This window comes from Scyliorhinus torazame, chromosome 1 (genome assembly GCF_047496885.1).
Source record: "Scyliorhinus torazame isolate Kashiwa2021f chromosome 1, sScyTor2.1, whole genome shotgun sequence".
In the NCBI taxonomy this organism is placed as follows: Eukaryota; Metazoa; Chordata; class Chondrichthyes; order Carcharhiniformes; family Scyliorhinidae; genus Scyliorhinus; species Scyliorhinus torazame.
Genome location: NC_092707.1, coordinates 263,967,454 through 263,994,954, shown reverse-complemented (window position 1 = coordinate 263,994,954; position 27,501 = coordinate 263,967,454). Strand labels below are relative to the sequence as shown.

At 46.9% G+C, this 27,501-nt stretch overlaps 1 long non-coding RNA gene across 1 annotated transcript; it reads left to right on the top strand.

Moving 5' to 3' along the window:
• Nucleotides 1–2,855: 2,855 nt before the first annotated feature.
• On the top strand, nucleotides 2,856–21,159 carry LOC140421692 (uncharacterized). Its single transcript, XR_011947148.1, has 2 exons — nucleotides 2,856–3,155; nucleotides 20,946–21,159. It is a non-coding gene; the product is annotated as an uncharacterized lncRNA (long non-coding RNA).
• The last annotated feature ends 6,342 nt before the right edge of the window (nucleotides 21,160–27,501 follow it).

The following is a 27,501-nucleotide window of genomic DNA, read 5'->3' as shown; positions in this document are numbered from 1 at the left end:
CGCGTCCGCAACATGTGCCAGGCTCAGCCTGATACCATTTAAAGTCGTTCATCGGGCTCACATGACAGTGGCCCGGATGAGCAGATTCTTTGGGGTGGAAGACAGGTGTGCAAAATGTGCGGGAGGACCAACGAACCATGTCCACATGTTCTGGGCATGTCCGAAGCTTAGGGGATTTTGGCAGCGGTTTGCAGATGTCATGTCCACAGTGTTAAAACCAAGGGTGGCACTGAGTCCAGAGGTGGCAATTTTCGGGGTGTCGGAAGATCCGGGAATCCAGGAGGAGAAATAGGCAGACGTTCTGGCCTTTGCTTCCCTGATAGCCCGGAGACGGATACTATTAGCTTGGAGGGACTCAAAGCCCCCGAAGTCGGAGACCTGGTAACCTGGCTAGCTTTCTCTGTTTGGAGAAAATCAAGTTTGCCTTGAGAGGGTCACTGTTAGGGTTCGCCCAGAGGTGCCAACCGTTCGTCAACTTCTTTACGGAAAATTAATCGTCAGCAGAATGGGGGGGGGGGGGGGGTTAGTTTAGCTTAGAGTAGGGGGTTAATAAAGGTGGGACCTGTAAGGGAGTGAGACGGCTTTTGCACTATGTTTATATTTTCATGCACATTGTTTATTGTGTTGTTGTTATAATACCAAAAAATACCTCAATAAAATGTTTATTAAAAAAAAAACAATTCATGGCATGGTGGCACAGCGATTAACACTGTTGCCTCAGAGCACCAGGAACCTGGGTTCAAATCCAGCCTTGGGTGACTATGTGGAGTTTGTATGTTTTCTCTCCATATGTGCGTGGGCTTCCTCCGGGTGCTCTGGTTTCGACCCACAGTCCAAAGATGTGCAGATTTGATGGATTGACATTGCTAAATTGACCCTTAGTGTCCAGTAATGTTCAGGTTAGGTTATGGTAATCGGTCGGCGGAGTGGGCCTAGGTATGGTGTTCTTTCAGGGGGTCGGTGCAGACTCGATGGGCCGAATAGCTACCTTTTGCACCATAGGGATTCAATGGATTCATCCAAAATACAGACTCTCTGACAGCCGACCACTCCCTCAGGGCTGTGCTGGAGTGAATTTTGTGCACGAGTGAACTCACAACCTTCTCACTCAGAGGCAAGATACCACCAGGGGAATGCTGGCATTCACAGCCAGCAGAGAGTGGTAGGAGGTATCAGTTCCAATAACTAATTCCCAGGAGGTGCATGGTGACAGGCTTGGGTGACGCAATCTGATTTCCCCCCCGCCCCCACTACCTTGTGGAGAAATCCTTGGCCTCCACACAGCGCTTCTCCGAAAGCTACGTGGAGATTGAGGACTCGTGGGTAAGAGAATCCCAAGTGTGACCTCCCACATCACTGCTTGACAGTAGAGGAGAGAGGTAAATCAATGGGTTCTGTCCAGGATATCTCTCTCTCAACTTAACTTCCTCGTTCTCTGTGGGTTGCCAATCATAACATCACTGTAGGACAATGCAAGGAGGCAGGTCCTAATAACTATCCCAGTCAGGGGATGGAATCATCTCAGTTAGCAGTATTCTGCACCACACTCTAGCCATCTAGCATACTGGGCTAACTGATCCCCCTTCCAATTATATAAAATCACACTTAAAACCCATTGCATTGTACATGAACATTCTTTGCGAAAATTACTTTCTCTCTGAACTCCTCTGAGCTTTTGGCATCACTATCCAACGTATTGATTTGCCTCAAGTGTTGCCGAAAGAGTAAACTCTTGCCCTTGAATGCACCTTATTCGTGAGCACACTTTACTAGATTCTCTGTAATCTGGCTAAGTTGGTTACTGTTCAGCATTCAGCATTTCTGCAGCAGAGGTTCAGTGTAAAATTAGTGTGTAATGACTGCACTCTTTACAAAAAGATCCATTATGAGACACACTGACTGTATTTTCTATTCATTTGAAAAGTAAATGGATGCAAGTAAAAGGTGAGAGTTCACTAGCAATTTAAGTATTTTACTCTAACAGGCTGTAGTACTTCTGCTTTAATTCAAGCGTACACAGAAGTGCGAATAATCAAACTGGATGATGCTCATCAAAAACCACAGTACCGTGATGCATTGTGCTTGGTCTAAATGGTCATTGAAGCTTAATGACAAAAGACAATTTACATTACTCCTTTTCATTTGTATTCCACAGCTTTCTTCCCAGTACTCTGGCACTGATCTCCCTTGCCTGTGGTATTATTTCAATGCAAATGTTGTTACACTGTGTTTGTTTTCCTCCCACATCCTATCCTTTACCGCTGAATAAAAGAAAGGCACCTAAATTATCTCTTATCCCTCTGAAACTAATTGCTACAAATCACAGGTCCAAATGAAAACTGCTGATTATAATTAATTAAACAGTTTTGTTTATAAAAAAAAAATAATTCCAGCACCTAGAACCCAGGATTAACATCATTTTAATTGCCTGCAGGAAAACAGCATTTGGAAGGAAGAAGAGACTGCTGTTACACAATTTCAGAACTGATGCATTCAATAAGCCTGAGCCTTTAACCAAATTATGTGTACAAGTGAATTACAGGATTTGCAATTCAGTAAAATTTCTTTCAGTAGAACATAATCACCATGGGATGAATGGTTTATTGAGATACATGGGAGTGCAAAGCTAAGGCTACTAATATAAGTCCTCTAGGGTGTTCATTGCATTTAATGTATGCACAAGCTAATTTATTATACTGTGACTAATTTCCATTTCTTGTGCTCACAGTTGCCTTGCTAATTATTGAGATGTTTTCTTAACTTTAGTAATTATGTTCTGTGTTTGATACGCGCAGCACAGTAAATGAGAGAGGGAGCACGGCGCAGCACTCTGAGACAGATGCACCCAGGCGAGATGAAATGGCTGTCAGGCCTATCAAGCCCAGCATCCTTAATCACAGTGCACAGTGGCTTTGATCAACTGCAGCAGGCTGCACCGCAAGCAGTTGGAGAAATATTTGACAAAACTGTGCATAATTAGATCGACTACCTTAATTAGAAAAACTTCAACGTTAAATAGAAGCAATCACGTCTGCAGCAGCCTGTGAAGGTGCGTTCCTGAACCCAGGGGCTCTGCATCGCAAAATGCCCCCTGCTGTGTTGAGGCATTCTGTTATGCTTTCACGGACCCAATCAGGCCACCAGAGAATCCAAGGGTAAGTAACACAGGCCAGATCCCCGCAGCATTGATGTATCTTGTCAAAGTAGCAAAACTGCTTTCTTCCTTCCATTATAATACAATAACGCATGATAATATAAAGGGCCCGGACAGAAATGTCAATGTGATTATTTCTCTTCAAAAGAGGTTGCATGACCTTACTTACATGTTTGCCACATCGACATGTTAAATATCCTTTCCAAAGGATAGAGTTACTATAACTAGTACCATAATTGTTCAGAATTTCAGTTTAAATTAATGAGCGGAGCTCTTGAAAGAAACAAACCGTATGGTCTAATTAAGTAAAAGTTGTTTATACTTTCTAAGGTGTGAGCATACTATATTTACAAACCAAACATTTTAAAGTTTATTTTGATCATGCAGAAATGGTTAACTTACAATGAAAAAGTTATGAATGAAGACTACAGAGGCCTTTTAGACACAGACATAACCTCCAATGGCTCAACTGAGAGATTTACTGCCTTGGAAAAGAAAATGTAAAAGCAAAGTGAAATACAGAGAGGTGGAGAGATTTAGGGAGGGAATTTCAGGGCTTATGGCCCATGTAGCTGAAGACAGAGTGAACAAAGGTGGAGCAATTAAAATCGGGGTGCTCAAGGGGCCAGACTTGAAAACAAAGATGAGAATTTTAAAATTAAGGCATTCCTTAACAAGAAACTGATGTAATTCAGTGAAAACAGGAGTGATGGTCAGTCAGATCTTGGTTCAAATTCGGACATTGGAAGCAGAACTCGGATGACATCAAATTACGAAGTGTGGAAAGTTGGAGGCTAGCCAGGAGTGTGTTGAATTCTATAGGTAGCAAAAGCATTGATCGAGTTTTCAGCAACAAATGAGTTGAGACAGGACAAAGTCAGGTGATTTTATAAAGCAAACTGAAAGGACAATAAGAACAGTAAAATGCAAATATACCTTGATCTTATTATTTGTTTTTAATTCCTTCCATTATTGCTAGTCATATGGAATTTGTATGTATGAACAATTCCAAATCAAATAGCCCAAAAAATGTTGACCAAACTTGTTTTTCATTGAAAATAGTAACTATAAATTATAGTTAGTAAGGTTTTGTAGTGCGGTGGGGTGTGTCATTACCTCTGATTCAGAAGTTTGGGTTTGAGTCCCACTCTAAGACTTGATGTCACAGAAGTTGCGTTGAGCAAGGAGTCAGGAGGGCTAGAAGGGGTCACGAAAAGTCATTGGCAAATAGGGTTAAGGAAAATACCAAGGCTTTTTACACGTACATAAAAAGCAAGAGGGTAGCCAGGGAAAGGGTTAGCCCACTGAAGGATAGACAAGGGAATCTATGTGTGGAGCCAGAGGAAATGGGCGAGGTACTAAATTAATACTTTGCATCAGTATTCACCAAAGAGAAGAAATTGGCAGATGTTGAGTCTGGAGAAGGGTGTGTAGATAGCCTGGGTCACATTGAGATCCAAAAAGACAAGGTGTCGGGCGTCTTAAAAAATATTAAGGAAGATAAGTCCCCAGGGCCTGATGGGATCTACCCCAGAATACTGAAGGAGGCTGGAGAGGAAATTGCTGAGGCCTTGACAGAAATCTTTGGATCCTCACTGTCTTCAGGTGATGTCCCGGAGGACTGGAGAATAGCCAATGTTGTTCCTCTGTTTAAGAAGGGTAGCAAGGATAATCCCGGGAACTACAGGCCGGTGAGCCTTACTTCAGTGGTAGGGAAATTACTGGAGAGAATTCTTCGAGACAGGATCTACTCCCATTTGGAAGCAAATGGACGTATTAGTGAGAGGCAGCATGGTTTTGTGAAGGGGAGGTCGTGTCTCACTAACTTGATAGAGTTTTTCGAGGAGATCACAAAGATGATTCATGCAGGTAGGGCAGTGGATGTTGTCTATATGGACTTCAGTAAGGCCTTTGACAAGGTCCCTCATGGTAGACTAGTACAAAAGGTGAAGTCACAGGATCAGGGGTGAGCTGGCAAGGTGGATACAGAACTGGCTAGGTCATCGAAGGCAGAGAGTAGCAATGGAAGTATGCTTTTCTAATTGGAGGGCTGTGACCAGTGGTGTTCCGCAGGGATCAGTGCTGGGACCTTTGCTGTTTGTAGTACATATAAATGATTTGGAGGAAAATGTAACTGGCCTGATTAGTAAGTTTGCAGACGACACAAAGGTTGGTGGAATTGCAGATAGCAATGAGGACTGTCAGAAGATACAGCAGGATTTAGATTGTTTGGAGACTTGGGCGGAGAGATGGCGGATGGAGTTTAATCCGGACAAATGTGAGGTAATGCATTTTGGAAGGTCTAATGCAGGTCGGGAATATACAGTGAATGGTAGAACCCTCAAGAGTATTGAAAGTCAGAAAGATCTAGGAGTACAGGTCCACAGGTCACTGAAAGGGGCAACACAGGTGGAGAAGGTAGTCAAGAAGGCGTACGGCATGCTTGTCTTCATTGGCCGGGGCATTGAGTATAAGAATTGGCAAGTCATGTTGCAGCTGTATAGAACCTTAGTTAGGCCACACTTGGAGTATAGTGTTCATTTCTGGTCGCCACACTACCAGAAGGATGTGGAGAGGGTGCAGAAGAGATTTACCAGAATGTTGCCTGGTATGGAGGGCATTAGCTATGAGGAGCGGTTGAATAAACTCGGTTTGTTCTCACTGGAACGACGGAAGTTGAGGGGCGACCTGATAGAGGTCTACAAAATTATGAGGGGCATAGACAGAGTGGATAGTCAGAGGCTTTTCCCCAGGGTAGAGGGGTCAATTACTAGGGGGCATAGGTTTAAGGTGAGAGGGGCAAGGTTTAGAGTAGATGTACGAGGCAAGTTTTTTACACAGAGGGTACTGGGTGCCTGGAACTCGCTACCGGAGGAGGTGGTGGAAGCAGGGACGATAGTGACATTTAAGGGGCATCTTGACAAATACATGAATAGGATGGGAAAAGAAGGATACGGAGTCAGAAAGTGTAGAAGATTGTAGTTTAGTCGGGCAGCATGGTCGGCACGGGCTTGGAGGGCCGAAGGGCCTGTTTCTGTGCTGTACATTTCTTTGTTCTTGTTCTTATAAACTGGCCAAAGAGGTTGATTATCATGCTGCAAAGGCTACCAAACACCCGTGGTATTTGATAAGAATAGTAGAGACTCTTGGTCGGCCACGCTTCAAACTATAGCCTCTGGCTTCTGGCCAGAGGCCTGTTCCAGGAAACAGATGTAAGCATGTGCTTTCTGTGACTTGTATCTCTCTAGAAAAATCTCCTAAGTCTAATTTTAGTTATATATTAAATTAACTTTGTTCAGGTAGAAGGTATCCTATAAGTGAATTTCAAGCATAATTCAATATTTGTCACATTTTGATGGTAACCAGTGAGTATTAACAATAAGATATAAACATGTATGCCAGCCTGATACAGTTCAGTTGGCAGCACTCGCACTTCTGAATGAGGTTCAAGACCAACTCCGGTGACTTGGGTACATTGTGGGTGGATTATATCTGGGCTCCGCCTATTCTGATACCACAGGCGTGGTTCAGCGGCCTCAACTCATCCAACTTGTATCGGGTTGAGGCCATTGAATTTTGTGATAGGCCTCTCGCATGATTTGCGACACTTGAAACGCCTCGCGAGATTTAATGAAACCTCGCGAGAATTTGCAATCTGAATCTCGCTCTCACTGGACGTGATCCAGATCTGCATATTTAAATGAGCCATCAATAATAATAATAATAATCTTTTTATTGTCACAAGTATGAAGTTACTGTGAAAAGCCCCTAGTCGCCACATTCCGGCGCCTGTTCGGGTAAGCCGGTGCGGGAATTGAACCCGCGCTGCTGGCCTTGTTCTTTATTATAAACCAGCTGTCTGGCCCACTGAGCTAAACTGTTCCTCAAATATGCATTTGCGGGATTAACCTGACGCCCGGGTCCTAACGGCCACACAAGGGAAACTTTGCTCGGGCACCGTTTGGTACTGATTTCCACAAACGTGGACCATTCATAATAGCACTGGAGAGGGGTGTCTCTCAGGCCATTAAAGACCCCCAGGTGGTTGGGAACAGGGCAGGGTGGTACCCTCCACTGGGCACCTTGACACTGAAAGCCTGGCACCCTGGGTGCCTGGTTGGCATGGCCAGGGATCTGGCCTTGGGGATCTTACTAGATGGAGGGGGGTGGTGAGGGCGTGTTCCCATGGGCCTCCCCAAGTTTGCGGGGATAAAGGGGGTCAAAAACAGGGAGGGGGGGAAGGATGTGGGGGGGGGAGAGATCGGGGCAGCCAGCCAAAATGGCGCCCGATTTGTGAGGAGCCTTTCCTGCTGGGCTTGCCAGCAGGAAATGACTCAAATGTGGCCTCGGCGGAGAGAAACCTCCTGAGGCCCAAAAAATGGAAAATGCCGTTGAAGAGCGGGGTGTTTCTCGTTGCTGCAGCCATCAAAAAGGACTCCGGTAAACACGCCCAAAACCGTACAGAGTTTTTTTTCCGGTTACAACGTCAACTGCTGTTTGTCTGGGATGCCTCGACTTCCATCAAATTACAGTGGGAGAAACTAAGGAATTTCAACTTCGTTGTCACTTGTCATTTCAATGAAGCACTGAGTGGGTGCTGCATTGTTACACATACCACCTTTTGGATGAGATGGTAAACCAACAGCCCATTCAGATGACTGTGAAACATCTGGTGCATTTTTCAAAAGGTTAATACTAGCAAACTGCTTAACTGACCAATGCGCAACTGATCAGTGATTATTCCCAGTGAAGAACAGTGCTTGCAGGAAGGTATTTCTGGAAAATTACAAGATATTTGTCATTCATTTCCTAAGAGGCACTTCCAGTACATTTCCTTTGCTGAGAGTGCCCAGATGGCAATAACAACAACTTGCAAGGATATTGTGTCTTTGACACAGTAAAAACATCATTTAACAAACTTTAACTGTGAGGCACACAAGGAGATATTAGAACAGGTGATTATGGGGCAGCACGGGGGCGCAGTGGATAGCATTGCTCCCTCACGCCGCCGAGGTCCCAGGTTCAATCCCGGCTCTGGGTCACTGTCCATGTGGAGCTTGCACATTCTCCCCGTGTTTGCATGGGTTTTGCCCCCACAACCCAAAAATGTGCAGGGTAGGTGGATTGGCCACGCTAAATTGCCCCTTAATTGGAAAAAATAAATTGGGTATTCTAAATTTAAAAAAACAGAACAGGTGATTATTTCTAATAGCAGAGGAGTCAATCACCAAAGGGCATAGATTTCAAGTAATTAGTGGAAGGTTTAGAGGGAAATTGAGGAGTATTTTTTCACCCAGTAGATGGTGAGGTTCTCACAGTACCATAGAATTACAACAGTGCAGAAGGAGGCCATTTGGCCCATCGAGCCTGCATCGACCCTCCGAAAGAGCACCTTAAAGAGTTCTGGAGCTCGATACCTAAAGGTTGGTAGAGGCAGAAATACTCTTTGCATTTAAAAAAAACACATGGGCGAGACTCTCCAACCCCCCGCCGGGTCGGAGAATCGCATGGGGGCTGGCGTGAATCCCGCCCCCGCCGGTTGCCGAATTCTCCGGCACCGGAGATTCGGCGGGGGCTAGAATCGCGCCGGGCCGGTTGGCGGCCCCCCCCCCCCACGATTCTCCGGCCCGGATGGGCTGAAGTCCCGCTGATAGAATGCCTGTCCGCCGGTAAGAGAGGTGGTTTAATCCACGCCGGCGGGACAAGGTGGCGCGGGCGGGCTCCGGGGTCCTGGGGGGGTGCAGGGCGATCTGGCCCCGGGGAGTGCCCCCACGGTGGCCTGGCCCACGATCGGGGCCCACCGATCCGCGGGCGGGCCTGTGCCGTGGGGGCACTCTTTTCCTTCCGCCTTCGCCACGGTCTCCACCATGGCGGAGGAGGAAGAGACTCCCTCCACAGCGCATGCGCGGGGATGCCATGAGCGGCTGCTAACGCTCCCGTGCATGCGCTGCCCAGCAATGTCATTTCCGCGCCAGCTGCCGGGGCGGAAATCAGTCCGGCGCGGGCCTAGCCCCTCAAGGTTAGGACTCGGCCGGTCAAGGGGCGGATGATTCCGCACCTTTGGGGCGGCGCGATGCCGGACTGATTTGTGCCGTTTCTGGCGCCGGTCGGCGGACATCGCGCCGATACCGGAGAATTTCGCCCATATGCTGGAAGTGGGATTAGACTGGTTAGCTTTTTTTTGGCCATCACAGACACAATAGGCTGAATGGCATCTTTCTGTGCTGCAAGTCTTTCTCTGTTTTCATGTTTTAATGAGACTAAAAGCTTGCTCAAGGTCGTAGGTTTTAAGCACTATCTTCAAGGAGGAGGGAGGAGATCGTGTTGTTTTGGTTTGAGTTGCATGGTCCCATGGGCGATATCTGTATTGCTACAGGAACTAAGAACATCACATGGCTGTAGTTTTTAACTAAACGGCCATATTCCAGTATCTGCCTGCTCTTACTATAGAGCAGCTGTCAGTTTAATGAGAAACCCTTAATCTCTGGCTATGCAAATAGCCTAACAGATTCTGGCTATCAGATTCTTGATGTTTTTTTCCTCAGCACCAGCTACTTGTTTTTATCCCCAAGTGATAAGCCACACAGAGGTGTTTTACGATGGACACAAAAGGCTCCTTCTCTGTTTGGAGATTGGCACATACCGTTGCTACATTACAGATTGAGACAAGTGTCTGTAAAGTTACAGTTCGTAGCTGCGCTGTGCTGACAAAGCTTGGATTTGTGTACCAAACATTGTTCTCCATGAAAATTATTTTTAAATTTCAGAGAGAATAGTCTGAAATTATAGTTCCCCCATAAAATTGAAAAGATTCCGTATAATTCATTTAATAGACAATCTGGGCATTATTTACTCCTGGTTTCATAATGGGTTTTGTTTTAGCAATCAAAACTGATGGACTGTAGGATATCCTACCAGAAATGATCTCCCATTTTCCAGCTCTATGGGTGAGGTCTGACTGACATGTTGTGCTGCACCTTTTTATTAACTATTGTCTGTAAACGCTTTTTGAAATTAAGGGGCAATTTTGCATGGCCAATCCACCTACACTGCACATCTTTGGGTTGTGGGGGTGAGACCCACACAGACACGGGGAGAATGTGCAAAGTCCACACGGACAGTGACCCGGGGCCAGGATCAAACCCGGGTCTCGGCGCTGTGAGGTTGCAATGCTAACCATTGCACCATCACCATCCCGCTCTATGCTCTGTAAACTTGAGGACACCCATAACTCTGCTTCCCATTTCTTAACCCACTCCAGATTCCATTCACTCATCATCCCGTGCTTGCTAACCTACATTGGCTGCGAGTCAAGCAACATGTTGATTTTAATATTTGCATCTAAGTTTTCAAATCCCTCCATGATCTCTTGCCTCGCTGTCTCCATAGTCTCCTCCAGCCCTATAACTTTCTGAGATATGTGCATTCCTCTAATTCTGGCTTCCTGAGACTCCCCAATTTTAATCGCTCTGCAAGTTGGTATATTGCCAGATCTCAGCATTTTGTTATCTCGTCTTTTCTGCTGCTCTCTCTGTTGGGGAGGTGTAAATAGAATTAGTTCAATAAGGGCAGGAATGGCTGCTAACGCCATGCATGCACTGTTGTTTGCGAGACCACCATCTTTACGAGGGCAATGTCTTGAAATAAACCCAGACTATATCCTTTCAAAACTATGTACCATGCATCAAACTAAAGTGGTTGTCAGTATTTTGGAAAGTCATATCTAGTTCATTGATCCTTCTTCAACCGAATAGGTTTGAGAGTGTGACAGAATATGCAGACGTTTTAAGGCAGGTTTAAGGCAGGCTTTGCAAAAACAGTGGAATTTGTGAGCTCAGGACAACATTGCAAGAGATGAGGTGAGGATATCTTTCTATCTACTACATGCAGTCTCCTCTACTATGGGAAGACTAATCACAGACTGGGTGACTGCTTTGCAGAACACCTTCACTGATCTGCAAGCATGACCCCAACCTTCTTGTCTCTTGCCATTTCAACTCACCGTCCTGCTCTCATGCCCACATGTCCATCCTTGGCCTGCTGCAATGCCCCAATGAAGCCCAATGCAAACTTGAGGGACAACACCTCATCTTCCAATTAAGTATGTTACAGCCTTCTGTACTAAACATTGAGTTCAAAAATGTAGGGGGCGATTCTCCGATATTGAGGCCAAGTGTTCATGCCGTGATGAACGCCGTCGCGTTTCACGACGGCGCAAACAGGGCCCGGACACAACCTATTCTGGCCCCCACAGGGGGCAGCACGGTGCTGGAGCGGTTCACGCCGCTCCAGCATCCTTACACGGTGCCAAATGGGCGCCGTGCCAACCCGCGCATGCTGAGTTGGGGCAGCCCAATCCTGCGCATGCGCAGTTGGGCCGCGCCATCCTGCACATGCATGGGGAACGTCTTACGCACGCCGGCCCCTCACCAACATGGAGCCGGTGTTCTGGGGCCGCGCGCGGAAGGAGGTAGGCCCGGGGGGGGGGGGGGGGGGGGGGAGATGTCGGCCCGACGATCGGTGGGCCCCGATCGCGGCCAGACCCCATCGGAGGCCACCCCGGTGAAAATGCCCCCCCCCCCCCCCCCCCCTCCACAGGCCCCCCCCCCCCCCCCCCCCAGCGTTCCTGCAGAGTTCCCGCCTGCAGCGACCAGGGGTGGACGGCGCCGGCGGGAACCTTTCGTGTCGCAGTGGCCGCTGAGCCCATCCGGTTGGAGAATCGCCGCTCGCCGGTTCTCCGAGCGGCCCGGTGCGAATCGCGCGCCGCTGGTTTCTGGGGGGGGGGAGAGAATCGCATGCGGCAGTCAGGGCGGCGTGGCGCGATTCGCACGGCCCCCCAGCGATTCTCCCACCGGCGTGGTGGGGGCGGGGGGGGCAGAAGAGCGCCCGTAGAGTCTGGACTTTGCCCTCCATCTTGACTCATCCCATTTTTGTTTTTCCTTGGTTTGTCCCAATGCAACCGCCCCACCCCTTAAACAGGGCACTTGTTCTTCAGTTTAGTTGTCACTGAGCACTGTTCTTCGTTCTCCGATTAACACATTCTGCTATCTTATCTTTTTCGCCTCTATCAGCACTTCTATAGCCTTTAATGATACCATTAATACTCCCTTTGCTTTGCGTCCATGTCAATGTCTCCTTAGCTCCCACCTATCCCTGATCTTCTAGCCTGCTGCACCTTCTCCACCCCCTCCCACAATCCTGGCTTTGATTTCCTTACCAAACCTCCTGAATACACAGAAGTCAAGAAGGTTTCATTCCCATTGTTGTCCAGTTTAAGCTAGGTCTCTGTTACTATTTCATACCCTATGTGGCAATTTGAGATAATTTTATTTGTAACAATCCACAGATTTACAGCTTTGACAAAGGATCATCTGGACTCGAAATGTTAGCTCTTTTCTCTCCCTACAGATGCTGCCAGACCTGCTGAGATTTTCCAGCATTTTCTCTTTGGTCTCAGATTTACAGACATGCATTCTAACGTCATGTTAGTTGGCTTTGCTTTTCGCCTCCGTCTAATTCTTGCTCCTTCCACACTATCCTTTGTACTGGTGCTGTCTGTCCCTCTTAGTTTTGTATGCACCTTGTCTCCCCTTCTTTGCTGATATGTAATTGTGCCCCTCCATGCTTCCATGGAACATCCTTGGTGAGCTCCTGCTGCCAAAATCACTATTGACTTGAGTACCACCAGCTTTATTAAGTTAAGGATGACCCTGCAGAATCATTATTGTATCTTTTGTTGCTATATTTCTTTGTTTCTAAATATGGCGGTCAATATGGTTGCCTTCCTTAATCCTAATTGTGTTTGCTTTAGAGTCGCCAGGTATCTCTCGATACCGCCACAAGGTTCAAACCCGAATACTGATCAAAGAGCTGAGACACCAGTTAGTTAGTTCAAAGTCAATACTATTTATTTACACACACAGTAATATCTACTCATGCACAAAATACTACAGACTAAACTATCACTACTGCTAATGCCTATACTTAGCTTTGGGTGCCCACTCAGTCAGAGGAACAATGGCCGTTGTTCGGATCTGAGGCTGTTCGGTTCGAAGTGGTACAGGAGAACAGCTAAGGTTGTCCGTCTGGTAGCGAGTGTTGACCTTGGACTTACTTGCTTCTGCTGTAGCTTGTGGAAGAGCTCTCCGCTTTGAGAGCCGATTCCAAGAGAGCGATTCTCGCTCAGGGCCTTCTTCTTGTACCTGAAGGGGTTTCGCGCGCTTTTGGGCGGGCCTTGAACTTGGCCCCAATTAATTGGGCCATACCTCATTCACTCGTATTGATCTTGACCAATAAAGGGGTGGGTGCCCTGATGGCTGGGCGGGTCCTATGTGGCCGTTGGCCTTGCTTTGTTTATGCTTTCGGTTTGGAGAACTGGCACCGTGATGTTTGGAGCTAGATCGGTTGCTTGAGTGTCTTTCCTTTGTTCCCGGAGATGGGCCATCAATATGTTAATTGACCTACAGTTTCAGTCCCGTCAGGGAGCTATTTCTTCAATATGCATACAGGCTCTGTGCCTGCTTGCTTTCTTAACATTGTCCATAGTTCCCTTCATTCATTGCGGGCATCCATTTTGTATTCTGGAAGTGGCCATCCCAGATGGCTACACTTTTTGCTAAACTTTCGAAAAATGTTTATTGATTAAATGTGGGTGTGAGCATTTATCGCCCATCCCTAATTGTCCTTGAACTGAGCAGCTTGCTGGGCTATATTAAGGGTCAACTACATTGCTATGTCTCTCAAGTCACATGTGACCAGGTAAGGATGGCAAACTTCCTTTCCTAAAGGAAATTAGTGAACCAAATGAGGTTTTATGACAATCGATTCATGATCATCATTAGATTTCTAATACTTAATGAACTCAAGTTTCACCATCTCCCATAGTGGGGTTCAAACCCAGATCCCCAGAACATTACCCTGGGTCTACAGATTCCTTTGCCGTGCATAAATCCCAAAATTATGCTTCTGATCATTCAATTCTCTCTGGCAGGCAATGGTGCGTGGAATCGGTTGATCATAAAAGGGCTGGGGTGGGTGTGAGGCTTACACAGATAATTGCTGTATACAGATAATACTAAAGAACAAAGAACAATACAGCACAGGAAGAGGCCCTTCGGCCCTCCAAGCCTGCGCCGATCACGTGGCCTATCTAGACCAACCGCCTGTATCCTTCTATACCCCGTCTGTTCATGTGTCCATCCAGATAAGTCTTAAAGGTCGCTAACATATCTACCTCAACCACCTCACATGGCAGTGCATTCCAAGCCACCACCACCCTCTGTGTAAAAAACTTCCCCCCGCACATCTCCACTGAACCTTCCCCCCCCTCACCTTGAACTTGTGCCCCCTTGTAATTATCATTTCCGCCCTGGGAAAAAGCCTCCAACTGTTCACCCTATCTATACCTCTAATAATTGTATAAACTTCTATCAGGTCTCCCCTCAGCCTCCGTCTCTCTAGGGAGAACAATCCCAGTTTATTCAATCTCTCCTCAAAGCTAATACCCTCCATACCAGGCAACATCCTGGTAAACCTTTTCTGTACTCTCTCCAAAGCCTCCAAGTCCTTCTAGTAGTGCAGTGACTAGAAGTGGTCACAGTATTCCAAATGTGAAATACTAGAATTGTGTATAATTTGAAATTCTAACTTTCAGACCTTAAAATCCTGGATAAAAGTAAAGGGCGCGATTCTCCGCTCCCGCGACTAAGTGCCCATGCCGTCGTGAACGCCGTCGAGGTTCACGATGGCGCGAACCACCCCCGATCTCGACCGATTCAGGGCCCGAAAATGGGTTAGGATCGGGGCCGCGAGAAACTCGGGGGCGTGTCGCTAAAGCAGCGTCCTCACCGCGCGCCGGGCATTGGCGCCAGCCGGCGCCAACCCGCGCATGCGTGGTTGCCGTCCTCCCCGAGGCCGCCCCGCAAGAAGATGTCGGATGGATCTTGCGGAGTGCGGAGGAAAGGAGATCCTCCTTCAGAGAGGCCGGGCCGCTGATCGTGGGCACCGATCGCGGGCCAGACCCATTTTGAGTGCAACCCCGGTGAAAGAACCCCCCTTCCCCCCCACAGGCCCCCCCCCCCCCCCAACGTTCCTGCGCTGTTCCCACCGGCAGCAACCAGGTGTGGATGGCGCCAGTGGGAAGCCGTCGTTTTGGGCAGGCCGCTCGGCCCATCCGGGCCGGAGAATAGCGGGTGTAGCGGAGAATCGCCATTTTGGGTGTCCCGGGCGATTCTCTGGCCTGCGCGGCACAGAACTCGATGGAGCCGTTCCCGCCGCTTGGGTGCATCGCGGGAGGGCGTCGGACCGGCGTTGCGGGGAAAAATGGCGCGCCAGGCGATTCTCTAAACCGGAGCGGGAACGGAGAATCGCGCCCAAAAATTGCCAAATAGGGTGAACAACATCTCCTTTATTGGGCCTTAGCTATTTCACATTCGTAAACTGTTTTCAGAAAATGAACCTATACATCTCATGTTGTTCTTTCACTGCTATGGATGAAGGAACAAATGCAGGGCAAAAGAAGGGTCCTTGGCCTGCTGCTGTATTCCAATGAATCTCAACGCAAGCTCAAACAACAGGACCTCACCTTCCAATTATGCATTTTACAGCCTTCTGGGCTCAGCATTAAGTTCAATAATTCAGACCCTGAACCCTATCCCCCACTTTGAATTTGTTTCTTTTCCATGTGCCAGTTTGATTCTCATTTCTCATGTGTTTGCTTTCGGACAGAACTGTTCATTATTCTGGCACTTGATGAATGTAAGAAATTGGTATATCGATTGCATTACATATGTTGCAGTAATATTATTAAAGAACCTAGGTTAAGGTATCCAGACTCTGTGTTTGCTAAAGCTGCAATTAAGAGGCGGTAAAATGTGAGGTCATGATTAGTTTTACCAGGACAGCACAGTGGTGCAGTGGTTAGCATTGCTGCCTCACGGCACTGAGGTCCCAGGTTCGATCCCGGCTCTGGGTCACTGTCCATGTGGAATTTGCATATTCTCCCCGTGTTTGTGTGGGTTTTGGCCCCACAACCCAAAAATGTGCACGGTAGGTGGATTGGCCACGCTAAATTGCCCCTTAATTGGAAAAAATGAATTGGGTACTCTAAATTTTTTTTTTTTAAATTATTAATTTTACCCAATTACTTGTTTACAGTGAGATGCTTAATGGAACTTTGTTGTGATTTCTGGAGATTCCCTCGAGGGTAGATAATTTGAGACATTGTGTTCATACTTAGGTAAGCAGATCATAGGTTCTGAGTCGTACAGAGTTGATTTACTTAATGGGACGAACCAGGTCTGCAGCAAGCAGTTTTGGATGAAGGATTTTTTATTCTGACAAAGGCAGGCTGTTCCTGAAAGGGTCTCTCTCTACTTTTCTGAAAGAAAATCTCTACAGAGTACAGCAAGTATACCTGCGTTTGCTGACTTTATTTACCAGTTGCTTTTGACCTGTAATGGTGTTGCTTAATTGGAGATGGCGAAGGTATAAGTTAATATTTAAAGTGTTTCCTTTCATTTTAAGAATTGTTTAACAGTTAATTGAAAAACTCTTTTCTGTGATGTTAATATGTTTAATCCTGTGTTAATATTAAAGTTTGTTTTTATATCCAAGATCCTTATTTGTCAGTGCAATCATTCCTGGGGCAAAATATCCTTTCCTCACAGTTTTACAAATTGGGGCCTCGTCCGGTTTTCTAGCATAAATTGAGATCCGGTAGGTACCGTAACAGGCACACACAGTCACTCTGGATAAATGCTTTGTTTTTTCACTGGCCCCATAGCTACTCCCTTTGCCTATTGTCCCATGACAATTTTGTCATTTAATCTCTCCTGCCCTCTACTCTATCACTGACCTTCCAGCTTGTTCTTCCTCCCCCCTTCACCTTTCAACGGCATACATCCATTGCATTTCTATCTCCCTTTCGTCTGAAGAGTCATATTCTACTTGAAACATTAACTCAGCTTCTTTCTCCATAGATGCTGCCAGACCTGCTGAGTATTTCTAGAACTTACTGTTTTATTTCAAAAGAAGCGTCTCCTGGTTTCCTATGGATATTACAAGGAAGCACTTCAAGGTGCTCAAAACAGGCGGGCAGGTTAGGTGGAATTATTATTTTTTACATTTTTTATTATTTTCCAATTAAGGGACAATTTAGCATGGCCAATCCACCTACCCTGCACATCTTTGGGTTGTGGGGGTGAGACCCACGCAGACACGGGGAGAATGGACTGGGATCGAACCCGGGTCCTCAGTGCCGTTATGCAGCAGTGGTAACCACCGTGCCACCCTAATTTAGATGGAATTACGAAACATGCTTCTGACGTTTATTGGTTCAAGTTACTAATACTGTTTTTTTTCCAATTAAGGGGCAATTTAGCGTGGACAATCCAGCTATCCTGCACATCTTTTGGGTTGTGGGGGGTGAGACCCATGCAGACACAAGGAGAATGCACAAACTCTACACGGACAGTGACTTTGGGCCAGGATCAAACTCGGGTCCTTGGTGCCATGAGGCAGCAGTGCTAACCACTGCACGACCATGCCACCCTATCAATGCCATTTTTGCAGGGCAGCACGGTAGCACAGTGGTTAGTACTTTTGCTTCACAGCGGCAGGGTCCCTGGTTCAATTCCCGGCTTGGGTCACTGTCTGTGTAGAGTCTGCACGTTCTCCCTTTGTCTGTGTGGGTTTTCTCCGGGTGCTCCGGTTTCCTCCCACAAGTCCTGAAAGACGTGCTGTTCAGTAATTTGGACATTCTGAATTCTCCTCAGTGTACCCGAACAGGCGCCGGAATGTGGCGACTAGGGGCTTTTCACAGTAACTTCAATGCAGTGTTAATGTAAGCCTACTTGTGACAATAAAGATTATTATTTTGTAACGCTCCAAAGCACTTTTTATCCAGTCAGTGTCCAAGTACATTTACTTTATAAGCATTTTGTTCCTCCAACCAGTTACTTGTCAAAGAGGATAACGGAGTTCAATAGAGCTCTTTTGAAAACACAGGCTACCTAAATGATCCTTTGTTGTGGGGATGTATGTACAGCATTTTGTGAGTTTCAATGCCACGTTCGGTCTCACAGCCATGTAAAGTAGTCATTGATCTTGGTGGACAGTCGCAGGTGGTAGCCGTCTACTTTGCTGCACATAATGTCTGAGAATAGACCTCTGTCTGCAGTGGCTGGTGCGACCAGGCATCCTGAATGACTTTTACCCTCCCTGTTGCCCTAAAATCATTCAGAATAAAGGCAACCCAAATTCAGCTGAGTTGGCTGAATAAATGGGGCAGGTTTAGTAGCTGCCTGAGAATCATATTCCTGAGAAAATTCTTTGTCCCCGTCTGACACTTTAAACCATAAAATAGGTAAGGGCTCAATGATGTTTCATGCATCAGGAAAGGCAAAATGCAACAACATACTGGTCAGCTCATTAGAATGTCGTCATTTTTATGGGACTATAAATATAAGATAATTACTAATAAATCCACTAGGGAATTCAGATGAAAATTTGTTATCTGGGGAGTGCGGAGAATGTGGAACTGGCTACCACAAGGGATGGTTGAGGTGAATCCCATTGGAGGTATTTAATGGGAACTTGGATAAACACATAGGAATAAATTGATCAACTAATAGAGTTAGATGCAAGAGGATGGGAGGAGGCTTACGTGGAGCATGGAAACAAAGAAAATAGGAGCAAGAGGTAGCCATTCGGCGGGTGCTCCGGTTTCCTCCCACAGTCAAAAGATGTGCAGGTTAGGTGGATTAGCCATTCTAAATTGCCCTTAGTGTCCAAAAAGGTTTGACGGGGTTATTGGGTTACGGGGATAAAGGGGATGACGTGGAGGCATGGGGCTTAAGTGGGTTGCTCTTTCCAAGGGCTGGTGCAGACTCGATGGGCTGAATGGCCTCCTTCTGCACTGTAAATTCTATGATTCTATGATTCTTCGAGCCTGCTCCGCCATTCATTATGATCATCCAATACAACAGCCTGATCCCGCCAACACCCGCCCAGATCCTTTAATCCCCTTCGTCCCCATCTTTTGCCAACAGAGATCAGTTGGTCCGAATGACCTGTTTCTGTGCTTTACCATCTATGCACAGATGGTGCTGCACTGTAGCACAGTGGTTAGCACAGTTGCTTCACAGCCCCAGGTTCAATTTCCGGCTGGGTCACTGTCTGTACGGAGTCTGCTCGTTCTCCCCGTGTCTACGTGGGCTTTCTCCGAGTGCTCCGGTTTCCTCCCACAGTCCAAAGATGTGCAGGTTAGGTGGATTGGCCATGCTAAATTGCCCAAAAAGGTTACGTGGGGTTACTGGGTTGCGGAGATAGGGTGGAAGTGTGGGTAAGTAGGGTGCTCTTTCCAAGGGCTGGTGTAGACTCAATGGACTGAATGGCCTCATTCTGCACTGTAAATTCTATGCAACATAAAGCATAGGAAACCCGCTGAAGCCAATTTGCTCCCCTCTTTTCCTGACCACACTGACTCAAACTCTTTGTCTTTCACAGGGTCTGGTTGCCATCCAGTACCCTGGTCAGGTCATCAGGTTTTCACATGGGACCTAGAGCCGGTGAATTAGGGCAAGCTGCTCAGCAGAAGAACATCACAGCTTAGTCCACTCCTCTCCTCACTCAACTCACAGACATGTAGAATCACAAGGCAACAATTAGAAGTGGGAGCTCACTTTCTCCTCACAAGCACCTGGGCACCAACACCAATGGTAACATTACTACTGCAGCCCCTAAGGAGATCAGTGAGTTTGCTCTAACAAATGGATTATGTCCAGGTTTACTTTCTTACCTTATTTACATAACCTCCTGAGAGATTGTGAGAAACCACAAATAGAATTCCCAAGATGAAGTTCGGTGACATATATTTGTGTAGCTGATCCGATAAAAGTGCAAGTAACGCACACGCACCTTTTTGCTACTTTGAGCCCATGTTTCTCTTTATAAACCATTAGCACTTCATCTGAACACTATCAAATATTAGAAATCCATGTTCCTGCAAAGAGAAAAAAAAAATGATTTGGAGAATTAAAGTGAAATTCTATGGGGGCGATTCTCCAAAATGGAGAGTAAGTGTTCGCGCCGTCGTGAACGCAGTCGTGTTTCACGATGGCGTGAAACGGGCACTGGGACGACCGCTTCTGTCCCCCACGGGGGGCCAGCATGCGCGGGGGACTTCTTCAGCGCGCCGGCCCCTAAGCAACATGGTGTAGGGGTTCAGGGGCCAGCCGCGCAACAATGTAGGCCCAGGGGGGAGATGCCAGCCCGCCGATCGGTGGGCCTCGATTGTGGGTCAGACCCCATCGGAGGCCCCCCCGGTGAAGGAGCACCTTTCCCCGCCCCACAGGCCACCCCCGACTCTTCGCGCAGAGTTCCCGCCGGCAGCGACCTGGGGTAAACAGCGCCGGCGGGGCTCTGCTTTTTCTGCGCGGCCGCTCAGCCCATCTGGGCCGGAGAATCGGTGGCCCTGCCAATTCCAGCGGCCGGCGGCCGGCGCCACGTCAAACGTGCCGCCGCAGATGGCGCCGATTCTCCGCACCTCGGAGAATCGCGCGCCGGCATCGGGGCGCGGTTGCGGCCCGGCGCGGGGCTCGGAGAATCGCGGCCAAGGTCTCTTTCTAATTTAAAGACATAAATTAGTGAAATGTGGCACACTTAATGTATCACTTTCAAAATGGCAATTTTGCAGATGTTCTGTTACGCCATTGGGTGAGTGCTGTTCTCCGCACGATGGAAGTATCTCCACAATACGAATGACTTGTATTATTTCTCACTTCTGTTGCAGATTCCGCACAGACAGTGACCCAAGCCAGGAATTGAACCTGGGACCCTGGAGCTGTGAAGCAACAGTGTTAACCATTGTCCTACTGTGCCACCCTGTACCTATACCTTCTACAAGGAAAGACTTCCAGGCATGCAAAATATGTACAGGATTTTTACAAATGGATTTTTACAAATCCACCTCTTCTGTTGAGATAAAGGAATAATGTTTTATTTTACTGATGTTGTGGCAGCTTTAATTCTCTTCAACAAAACATATATTTTGAATTCTTAGATGACATTTAATAAATATATCTCCAGCAACGTTTAAAAAAATATCATCTGTAACAGAAGTATGCCTGTCACCATTGCTTCAAAACCATTTAGTTTGACATATTTGGTGCTTATTTTCGTACCAACCAGGTCAATTTATTTCTGATCTGTTCTCTCTTGTACAGTCAAACAATCGTTTCTTCAGAAGCTGAAGAGCTGACTGCATTCAGCCAGTAGTATCAATCGAGAGGTGGCCTTGAATGCTTTCTCAAATAATATGTTGTCGCTGGAAATGAGTTTCCTGCTGACAATGCTTCCTTTATCAGCGAGCAAGTCAGCACTTAGGAAAATTAATGTAAAATTAATAACAGGTAGGAGTTCTTCAATACATTGTATCAGGCATTGAATCAGTGTATCATGCACTGAGTCTCTGAAATATATATATCTTGAGTACAAAAAAAATGTTAGCTATGTAGGGGTCAACAACCAAGGCTTCCTCCATAGTCTTCACTTCTGATTGAATTCAAATGTATGTTTCCAAACATTAACTGCAACATCTTGATAAAGCTGATTTCTGAAGTAATGCTGTCACTGGAGGTCACAGAACACAGTTTCCATAATGGAACAGCTTCCTCTTATGGTGACTATCAAAAATGAAACACTTTTCTCTTATTGGATACAGTACGGCCTGTCCAATCATTTGGCCAAATGTTGGCATGTTAAATCAGCAGCTTCTTTTGCTATGGAATGGCTCTTATCAAATCTAACTTCAAGTTCACAATCTTATTGACCACCAACCCTCCCAACAAGGGCAGCACGGTAGCATTGTGGATAGCACAATTGCTTCACAGATCCAGGGTCCCAGGTTCGATTCCGGCTTGGGTCACTGCCTGTGCGGAGTCTGCACATCCTCCCCGTGTGTGCGTGGGTTTCCTCCGGGTGCTCCGGTTTCCTCCCACAGTCCAAAGATGTGCAGGTTAGGTGGATTGGCCATGATAAATTGCCCTTAGTGTCCAAAATTGCCCTTAGTGTTGGGTGGGGTTACTGGGTTATGGGGATAGGGTGGAGGTGTTGACCTTGGGTAGGGTGCTCTTTCCAAGAGCCGGTGCAGACCCGATGGACCGAATGGCCTCCTTCTGCACTGTAAATTCTATGATTAACACCACCACCTCGCCCTCCCACAACCCCCATTAAGTACTGCAGGAGCAAATCCCTCCAGCTCAGCCTCATCATTTTTCATAGATTTAATAGAATTTACAGTACAGAATGAGGCCTTCAGCCCAACCAGTCTGCACCAGCCCTTGGAAAGAGCACCCTACTTAAGCCCCACGCCTCCACCCTATCCTTTATCCCCGTAACCCAGTAACCCCAATTAACCTTTTTGGACACTAAGGACAATTTAGAATGGCCGATCCACCTAACCTGCACATCTTCGGACTGTGGGAGGAAACCGGAGCACCCGGGAGAAATCCATGCGCACACGGGGAGAACGTGCAGACTCCACACAGATAATGACCAAAGCCTGGAATCGAACCTGGGACCCTGGGAGCTGTGAAGCAACTCTGCTAACCACTATGCTACCATGCTGCCCTAATATCAATAACAGCAGGAAGAGTGGAATTGAGGAATGTGCAGTTCTTTTTAAACAGCTTCTGCAAAACCAATTGCAGGAGAGTCAATTAAAGAAGTCTCCCAGTTGCTGAATGTTGCTCCTGAAATCAGGTAAGAAGCACTTCTTAATCAAGTGCTCATTGATTATGCGTCCCTCCGACCCCGACAACCCACACAGCACGCTGTGTTGTTAATGTCCATTGCCACTTCCCCTGTCTCTTTTTGTTCTTTTTTGTGGCCAAAGCTAGTCGCTCATGTTTGGTGTCACTCTGTGGAAAAAGGCCTGTCTGTCAGACAAGAATGCCATTGTTCTTTGGGCTCCTTTTCGCAGGAGAGACCGGGAGAACATGAGCTACATTCATGTGGTTTAAAAAAAACAGGCCGGCTTTTGTGCATTCTACTGCATTAGAAAGAGCAAAAAGACAATAAAAACCGATGGGAAATACCACCAAAGACCCCCCAAAAAAAGGTTAAAAGGACGCAGTTGGCCTAATTTCCCTGGTGATAGAAGAACAGAGAAAAAAGAAAGTTTCCAAAATGAATGCAAAGCTATTTACAATTGTGTGTGTGTGTGTGTGGGTGGGGGGGTGGAGGGCCATAAAAAAGAAGTGCTCAAATCATTGCTTCCCCAACTTCGTCCCATTTTAACCTCATTTTAAGCTGCTGTGCCCCCTAGCCGAAAAGCCGGGTGGGAGGGTAGAGCTATGGGGGCGTGGAGAGAGAGAGAGAGACGGAGGGAGAGGGGAAGAGAGGGAGGGGGGAAGAGAGGGAGGGTGAAGAGAGGACGAGATAAGGGGAAGAGGGGGGGGAAGAGGGGAGGGGGAGTAGAGGAAGAGGGAGGGGGAGTAGGGGGCGGAAGATAGGGAGGAGGGGAGATGGGGTGTGAAGAAGGGGAGGAGGGGGAGGTGAGGGGTTAAGGGGGAGGGGGAGATGACGGATTAAGAAGGTGGAGGGGTGATGGGGGTTAAGAAGTGGGAGGGAGAGTTGAGGAGTTAAGAAGGGGGAGATAAGGAGTTTAAAAGGGTGAGGAGGAGATGAGGGTTTAAGAAGAGAGGGAGGGGGAGATAAGAGGTTAAAAAGGGGGAGGGGAGATGGGGGTTAAAAAGAGAGGGAGGGAAAGATGAGGGGTTAAGAAGGGGGAGGGGAGATGAGGGGGTAAGAAGAGGGCGAGGGGTGATAGTAGATTTAAAGGAGTCACGCTCGGTTGGGGGGGGGGGGGTCATGTCCCACAATTTGGGAATCCCTGGTTTAAATACTAGTGTTTAAAAGAGGGAGGCTGGTAGTTTGTGGGTCAAGTGCAGCAAAGTTGTTCTTCATCGTGAATTTTCTATCAAGGAATGCGCTGTTTTCCAGTCAACAGGCCCTCGGACTATCAATCTCCAAACATTCCCCCCGCAGCAAAGCAAGGAGCCTCCATTAGCACGTGAGCTGTAATATTTCAACACACTGTTTGTTCAACATCCCTTGAGAAGGATGGGGGGAAAAGAAGGTTAGATTTACAATTTACTGAAATCAAACCTGTGGGGCAATTAGCAGACAATTAGGCTAACCTTTCTCACGCTTCCCAGGAACACCAGGGTATTAAAGGATACAGTCCAAGGAGGAAGCAATATGCCTAACGCGAAATCAAATTACTAATACAACTGAATCTTAATAAACCGTAACTAGTGCACCATGAAATTTAGTGCTCGGACCAGGATTATGCTTAGATTAAGCACTCTGCAAACAAAAAAAATGCATTATTTGCAATTCTGCCAGTCCTCACTTCGATTGGAATGCAAACAAACTGAAACAACGGGATCGGCCGTCGGATCGACTCCAAGATCAGATGCAATCCCTTTTCCTGTTGGCTTGGATCCTGAAATGAAATGAAAATCGCTTATTGTCACAAGTAGGCTTCAAATGAAGTTACTGTGAAAAGCCCCCTTGCATCATGAGTTGGATTCAATTTTAATTTTAATTGTTTTTTGGAGCAAGGAGGTGGGTTGGGGGCTTGCCTGTCCAGTCTGGGGTGGGGGGGGGAGGGACGACTAAATGTATAATTTAGACAAAAGGGATCAGGCTTCTAAAATCTCCCAGTGTCTCTGGCACACTCCACACTTAGGGATTGGCGGTCTTCCGGGATTCTTACTGCATTGAGGATTGGTCTCCAGGCCCCGCTGTCAAGATTTTGGGAGAGAGAGAGAGAGACGGAGAGAAATACACTGCAAAATCAGTGGAGCTCGACGGCTCATTGATAGGTGCTTCTGGATCTGGGACTGCGCCCCAGTCCAACCGCAGTTCGGGGTTGTTCTGATCTGGAGAGTGCCATGATATTTAGATCAGCATATCATGGTGCAATCAAACACACACTGATGGACATGCAGTAGGACCAACCAACACACACACAACATCGCAGCCAATCACCAGTGAGAGCACACGCAATATAAAAACAGGGGACACTACAGTTCCCGCTCATTCCAGCAGCAGCCAGCTCAGAGCACCGAGCTCAGAGTCTGACACTCAGACATTCACCATGTGCTGAGTGCCTCACCCAGATAGTAATAGGACAGGGTCCACAGATTAGCTGGTAATGCACGTACCCAAGTTAGCAGTGTGCTGTAATAGTCAAGTAGTAAATAAAATAGAGTTATACCATCTCCAGCCGTATTGGATCGTTTGTACACCAGAACACCCAACATGACAGAGAGTTCAGCCAGAAAGGATGATGCAAACAGATTGATTCAATCAATGGCAACTCTCCAAATGGAATTCGATATATGAAGTCGGAAAGGACAATTTTACAGGGGGGGGGGGGGGGGGGGAGCAGGGAAAGAGTAGGAGATGGATGGGAACTATTGAATAACTAATTTAAACAGCCAGCACAAATGGCCATCTTCTGCGGTGTATGATTCGATGTCCAACAATGCATTCCCTTTCAATCTCTTCTTCCCTACCACCGGGTTTTTCTTAAGCCCTTTGAGCATTGAACATAAATGTGAATATACAGCATTCAAACTTCAACCCCAGCGATTGGATAGTTCCCTTCCCATTCCTAATAAAGACATTTTTGTTACACAAAACCCAACCCCCTCCCTTGCACAAACCAACCTCCTTGCCACACTGGGTGGATTTTAATGCACATGTCACCAACCTTGGTAACCAAGGAAAGCCCATACAGCATGGTGACACAGTGGTTAGCACAGCTGCCTCACAACACCAGGGACCTGGGTTCATTTCTGGCCTCTGGTCACTGTGTGGAGTTTGCACATTCTCCCTGTGTTTGCGTGGGTTACCTCCCTCAGTTTCCTCCGACAGTCCAAAGCTGCGCAGGGTAGGTGGATTGGCCATGATAAATTGCCCCTAATGTCCAGGTTAGGTTATGGGATTACAGGGATAGGTACTTGTAAATTCGCTCATTTGAAGGGTCGGTGAAGAATGACCTCCTTCTGCACTGTAGGGATTCCATGAACAAGAGGGCCCCCCCTTTACTGCCGCTGTACGAGAAAGAGCCAATTAGTCCAAAGTGAAACAGGGAGATCTGATTTGGAAGAATAGTGTTTAGAATTCAGCCCAGGACCAGAGTTACTGCTTTCCAATTCATCAGAATGAAATCTGGTCAGATAATTTTCTTTCAGATTTTAATACACCAAATGAGTGCAAACAAAGACTCTGAAAAAAAGGAAAGATTTGCATTTATATAGCAACTTTCACAGTCACCATATGTCCCAAACCATTTTGCAGTCAATGACGTGCATTTGAAGTGTCCTGGCTGTTCTATTGCAAGATACATTAGCAGGTAATTTGCACACAGAAAGTTCCCACAAACAGCAATGCGATAATGACCAGATAATCTGATTTTATTTAATTCAACATGTCCAATTCTTTTTTTTTGTCCTCAATTAAGCGGCAATTCTGAGCAGCACGGTGGCACAGTGGGTTAGCACTGCGGCCTCACAGCACCGAGGTCCCAGGTTCGATCCTGGCTCTGGATCACTGCCCGTGTGGAGTTTGCACATTCTCCCCGTGTTTGCGTGGGTTTTGCTCCCACACCCAAAGATGTGCAGGGCTGGTCGATTGGCCATGCTAAACTGCCCCTCAATTGGAAAAACTGAATTGGGTACTCTAAATTTTAAAAAAAGAAAGAAAATAAATTTTATTTTTTTAAAATTAAGGGGCAATTTAACATGGCCAATTCACCTACCCTGCACATTTTTGGGTTGTGGGGGTGAGACCCATGCAGGCACGGGCAGAATGCGCAAACTCCATAATGACAGTGACCAGTGGCCGGGATCGAACCCGGCTCCTCGGCGCCATAAGGCAGCAGTGCTAACTACTGCGCCACCATGCCGTCCTGAGATAATCTGTTTTTGTGATGCTGATTAAGGGATTAATATTGACTCGCATATCCAGGGCCTGGAATAACACACAATATTGAAATGCTGCCAATGGATCTTTTACAGCATCCGTCTATGAGGGCAGACAGGGCTTGTAACAGTGCAGAACTCCCTCAGTACTGCATTTGAGTGCCAGCCTAGATTGTGTTCAAGTCTTCGAGCTGGACTTGAACCTACAGCCTTCTAAGAGGTTAGAAAGCTACCATATCATCCACATCCGACAGGCTGTCAGGTTAGGTTAGATGGGGGCCAGTTTAGGACAGCTGTCTGGACTGCTGGTTTGTGATGCAGAGCGAGGCCAACAACACGGCTGAGGTTATT